This window comes from Oryctolagus cuniculus, chromosome Y (genome assembly GCF_051225735.1).
Source record: "Oryctolagus cuniculus isolate XC-2025 breed Fujian yellow rabbit chromosome Y, ASM5122573v1, whole genome shotgun sequence".
Taxonomy (NCBI): domain Eukaryota; kingdom Metazoa; phylum Chordata; class Mammalia; order Lagomorpha; family Leporidae; genus Oryctolagus; species Oryctolagus cuniculus.
In genome coordinates, this window is record NC_142889.1 from 23,424,560 (window position 1) to 23,430,691 (window position 6,132).

Below are 6,132 nucleotides of genomic sequence, written 5' to 3' on the forward strand. Positions count from 1 at the left end.
GTTAGATTTTTGCAGTGTTTCGAGATGTATGTTCATCTACATTTAAGATTTAGGAAAGTAAAAATAAGAATCCTAATTGCAGTCTACAGTTGTCCCCTTTAAACATGGACAAGCTGCCACAATGAACATCTGATTCATTTTATTCATAGATGCTTACTTAGGCAGCCCTTACATAGTCTGAGAACTCAATACAACTGAAATCTTGGAACAACAATAATCCGGATGATCACTTTTTCTCCAGAAGAAATCAAGGAATTGTAACTTTTTCTGGTTGAGGTTATTTTGTGTTAGAGAACATTTGGGTTTTCAACACATCACTGAAAGATTGTAGAATTCAATGACACTGAGTTATTCATACATAGTCAATGAGCTTGTTGTTATTTTTCTCCTCAAGCATGCCTTCTAATTATTCAGATCTGTGATAGTTTCCATAAATTGTTGTCCATCTATTACCTGGAAATCTGATTTTTTATAATGGTACCTTTCTTCCTGCCTAAATAATGGCATCAATAAGAATAAGTATCTCAGATACATTTTTCTTGAACTCGAGATAGTTTGTCTATCTCATTTATATTCCACAACATGAATTGTTACCATGTGTTACACATATACCTTGTGTGTATTTCCACTTAAGAAATCCTTAACACTAATGTCAATAATCAAGCATATAGTATTTTTCCTTAAGGCTCAGCTTTAACTCTGAGAATCTGATTCAAATCCATATTTTACATAACTAGCATTTTGCATATTTTTATCAAAATTCTCATTTGAATGACACCCTTAGAATTCTGACTAATCCATATTTTCTTGCATTTTATGTAAAAAGGGTTAGAGAAGGAAATAATAAATCAGTTGCAAGCAAACTGGAAGCTAATTGCATATACTCTGGAAAACATAAAGACAAATATTTGAAATCATTGAATGTTATCCAATCTTGAGTTTTAGTATGGAAATTTATTTATTTTGCCTACAAATGTAAACAAAGTAAATATGAATCACAATATCTATGAATTACATATTGATTAAAGGCATGTGATAATTTAGCATGTTCTCTGAATGCCATACTAATAGAGAAACATAGTGATGGTTGGTTCACTTACACATAGTGTAATTTTTCAATGAATCACATACAAAATGGAAATATATGTGTGTAGTTAATTGAAAATATTTTTACACTTAAACTCCTGCATGTTTGCTATAATTTATAATGATGCATGAATAACATGATCTAGTTATAAAAATAAAAAATCTAATCTTGTAATATATATCTTTTAATATGTATAGTTCTAAAAACATTTATTGACAGATACTGTATCAATGATAAAAATGTGTTTCTCTAGTATAATCCCAGTTACATAAAAATATCTGACTATGCATAGAAAATGTCTGGAAAGTATGCTGTCAGCTTAACAATAGATTCTGGTCATGAGGTAGTAACATACTGTATCCCCATAATTGTATTATATTCTTCCAAGACTCATAATAGTAATTTCAACATTTTCTTTGTTTTCTAACTGAGGTTGATCCTTCTCTGACCTATACCTACATTTCAGACATTTATATACTGCATTAATAATTTATAAAAGCATTTCTGGAAATAAAGTTATCACATTTATACTTTAATAATAAATGCAAATATTTTATTTATTTTGTGACTCTTATTGACAAATGCAAACTGTGAAACAGTACTCTGTGTGGTTAGAATTTTTTCCAATGTCAGCTGTGCATTGGAAGAGCACTAACACTTGGCAGCCATGAGATATTTCACTGATTCAGCTGGGCAGATGGAAGTCATTCAGGGCACACCATAAGTACATACTGTTTATGTTTTATATTTCTCAACAACTTGACATGCTTTTATAACTTATTAATGTACTCAGAAATCTATACTTTACAAAACCCCTTTATTTATGTTTTTATTTCATGATCACTTTGAAACCCTTATAGGATCCGAAAGTTACAACTAATGTGCTTGCTTCCCTTCAGAAATATCTGCAATGTAAAGGAGCTCAAATATTTATAAAATGAAATTGTCTCAATAAAATGATTTTGCCATATCAAGAACATTATATATCACTAGACAAGCCTATTTTTAATGAGTTGGAATACTCCCTACTTCTCTGAAGATATTTTTCACTATACAAATCAGGCTCTGCCTGCTCAGAGGTGGAAACACCACTGTTGAGGTTTTGAAGGTTAAAGAGCTGGAGGCAAAGGTGGCTGGGGGGCTCCCAGAACTGTAACCAAGCCACCATCCCTCCTCTCTTCCTCTCTCCCATCACCTCTTCTCTTGAAAATAACTTTTTTACTCCAAAGAAGTGGTGAGGCAGTAGCCATCAGTGCTTCACTCCCTCTCAGCTCTCTCACCTGTGAGGGAGCCCAGGGTAAGTCCCAGCCACCTGGGAGCAACCCCAGGCATCCCTTTTACACCTGGGCCACCCCCATGATAGGCAAGATTGCCACCACCAACTCCATCATCTCCATGTTCCTCAACAAGAGGCTTACGAGCAAGTGATAGCTGCAGACCTTCAGTCAGAGCCTGCAGGAGACATGGACAGAGCATTACACACTCCACTGGCTCCCAGAGAAGCTGTGCAAGGGATCATGTTACATCATATTCCTGTGGTCCTCAACCAGAAACTGGACCATCTGATTGCACTGAGCAGTCAGGAGCTATTCAGGCTTCTCCCTGAACACTAACTTGCACTCTGGGTTGATCCCTATGAAGTGTCCTACAGAGCCAGACAGGATGGTTCCACCAGAGTGCTGTAGGAAGCCTCGCCAGCAGGAGACAGCACTCAGAACAGCACCAAGGTGCAAATGGTAGACAGAAGAATCTACTCAAAGGAGGGTTCTCTTAAGTAGAAAAAGAAAACTCCCAAAAATTACAATATAATGATTATCAGGCTAAGATATAGGCTATGGAAAGATGTCTTATAAATTTGATTTTTGTTTTGTGTGAGCTCCTCTTGAGGATACATTATGGAACTTAATGTCACGGCTGTGAAGATCTTGCACAAGATAGAATGGTAAAATAATTTTTAAGTGTCAAAAGCCATGGTTTGTACAGTCCCTTTCAATGACTTAGTAGCCTCTGAGACCAAGTAAATTATCATTTTATTTCCTAGGGAGTGAAATCCTATGTTTCAGTTTCTCCCAGGCATTATACCTAAAGTTTTATATCAGTCCTTTTAATGAAAATCAGTATTTCAATGAATCTTTCTCTGCAGTATATCTTGCAGATAAGTTTTCACTACTAACACTTGAAAATTATCATTATTTTTGTAGCTCAATAAGAAAGATCAATATCTTTAAAATGATGGTACTGGAAATTTTATGACAAGACTTTTAGCTAGCACTTAAATATCTATAAATGTACATAAAGACAAACTAGTAGGCATGACCTGAGGAAATGGTCAGTTCTTGAATGCAGGTTTTTTTTTTTTGCCTTTAAATTAGCAAGTGACCAAATTCTTCCATGGCAGCAGGCTTTAAAAATAGACCCTTGCGAAGACACTAGGCACCAGCCAGCTCTCTGTACATTTGTTAGTTTATAGTTTTCTAAGACTGAGTAAGCAACTTTTAGAAAGTGGAGGTCTGATTTGTAACTCCCCTTGGACTTAAATATGTAACAGTATTTTCCACAAATTACCATCTATTTCATTAATTTTGTTATTCACATTTTATTAGGTAAATTAAGAACTGGTGGCCAGCACCATGGCTCACTGGGCTAATCCTCCACCTGCGGCACCGGCACCCTGGGTTCTAGTCCTGGTTGGGGCACCGAATTCTGTCCCAGTTGCTCCTCTTCCAGTCCAGCTCTCTGCTGTGGCCTGGGAGTGCAGTGGAGGATGGCCCAGGTCCTTGGGCCTTGCACCCGCATGGGAGACCAGGAGAAGCACCTGGCTCCTGGCTTCAGATGGGTGCAATGCACCAGCCACAATGTGCCAGCCATTGCGGCCACTTTGGGGGTGAACCAACAGAAAAGGAAGACCTTTCTCTCTGTCTCTCTCTCTCTCTCTCACTGTCTAACTTTGCCTGTCTCAAAAAAAAAAAAAGAACTGGTGCAAATTTGTACAGATTAATGGCAAAGTTGTACGGCTTTCTACAGTTTGGATTTTGGATGAAGAATTTTTATTTTATCTATGATAAATAGTTTCTTATCTTGGCATTGAAAATAAATGCTTTAGAAAATGTCAGGAAATATATGACTCTATGTGTTTGGGTATATCATTTTCTAAAATGAATTGGTAGATGATAAATATGCTGTGATTTATTAAAGTCAGAAATTCTAAGATTCAATTCTGCTTTTCAATTTAATCTGTTAGAACTGAGTCTCATCTTGAAGAAGACTAAATTATGAAAGTACTCAAGAAAGAAGGAATATATTATTCACATTACTAATTATTTACAGGAAGGTGCATCAGATGAAACATGTAAATGATTTCATAACACACGTATTTGTGTATATGCATGTGTGTGATTTCTAAGGTTAATATGCCTATTTTATCTTTCATCTGGATTCTATGTGGTTCATTTTTGGTTAGATATTCAAATAACATGCTATATATTTAATACTAGATATTTCAATAATAGAAGTTGTATAGAATATATATGTATATTTACATTATTAAAAAATATATCAATTTGTGATACTATCTGCACCAAAAGTAACTGTTAAACTTGTAGTAAAAATAATTAAAATCTATGCTTTAAATATTTTCTCATGATGTATCTCTAGGATTTTATTTAACAAGTTTATTTAAATACCTTTGGAGGCAAACATTGTGGCTTAGTGGGTTAAGTCACTGCTTGTATCCCACATAGGAGCATTGATTTAAATCCCAGCTGATTTACTTCTGATCCACTTCAGCTAATGTTCCTGGGAAGTCTTATGGGTCATGGATGGGAGGGCAGTTACCTGAGCAAGCTCCATGGGTTCTTTCCCTCAAGGTGATGGCAGAATTTATTCGTAACAGGTCCCACAAGTTGCAGTCTGATGTCTTACCTCCCAATGGCATCTTATTCTTCTGGGAAATTAGCAAGATGGTAACCATGTAGGGCAATCACATTCTGACACTGAGTGAGGTCTCCATGGACCAGGTCTATGCCCTCTACCTGAAGGTCATCTCCATCTGCTTCTTCGTGTTGAAGGCACCCCTCAGCAGCAGTTATGTCAACTTCAGGGTCTTCTGTCTCTATGACAATGATGCCTTGGACAATGCCCTGCAGATCTTCATCAAGCTGCTCCTCTCCATTTTGCACAGAGACCTCCTGGATTACCCCAAGCTCAGCCAGTCTTACTATTCACTACTGGAAGTCCTCAACCAGGACCATATGAACTTCATTGCCAGCCTGGATCCTCATGTCATCATGTATATTATCTCTTCCATTTCTGAAGGACTCACTGCACTTGACACCATGGTGTGCACAGGTTGTTGCTCCTGCCTGAACCACATCATGACATACCTCTTCAAGCAGCTGTCATGCAGCACCATGAAGAGAATGACCCCCCTGATCCAGGAGAATGATTGCTTTCTGCATTTCATGCAGCAGCATCCAAAGATGATCCAGCAGATGCTGGTCACGCTGCTGAACACCATCTTCTTTGAAGACTGTAAGAACCAGTGGCCTATGTCCTGACCTCTGTTTGGATTGATACTACCAAATGAAAAGTATTTTCTGACCGAAGGAATAGTATCGTGAACAGCCAGCCACCAGAGAAGCAGCAGGCTATGCACTTGTGCTTTGAAAACCTAATGGAAGGCATTGAGTGAAATCTCCTGACAAAAACAGACAAATTCACCCAAAACCTGTTGGCATTCCATTGAGAAGTCAACAACTCAATGAAGAGCCCCACGTATGGCATGAACAACAATGACATGATGAGCTGACACCTGCTTGGACTCTACTTGTACAGAGTAGCATCCTTTGGATCCAGCCCAGAGGGGTGAACAATTGCAAGAGAGAGGGCCTGGCTGCTCTTGGCTCCTTCCTCCTGGGGTGTAGGGGAAATGGCAAAGGTCACCTAGCTACTTCCCCAGGGAACGGGTTTGAATGTACTCACCTCGGGGCAGGGTGCTGCTGGTTCCTGGGGATGGGGGTGGGAAGGGTGATGGAAGGAGAGGAGAG

The 6,132-nt window shown here is 38.0% G+C and overlaps 1 pseudogene; it reads left to right on the forward strand.

The window, feature by feature from the left end:
• Window positions 1-4,905: 4,905 nt before the first annotated feature.
• LOC127489707 (exportin-7 pseudogene) lies at window positions 4,906-5,894 on the forward strand (annotated as a pseudogene).
• The last annotated feature ends 238 nt before the right edge of the window (window positions 5,895-6,132 follow it).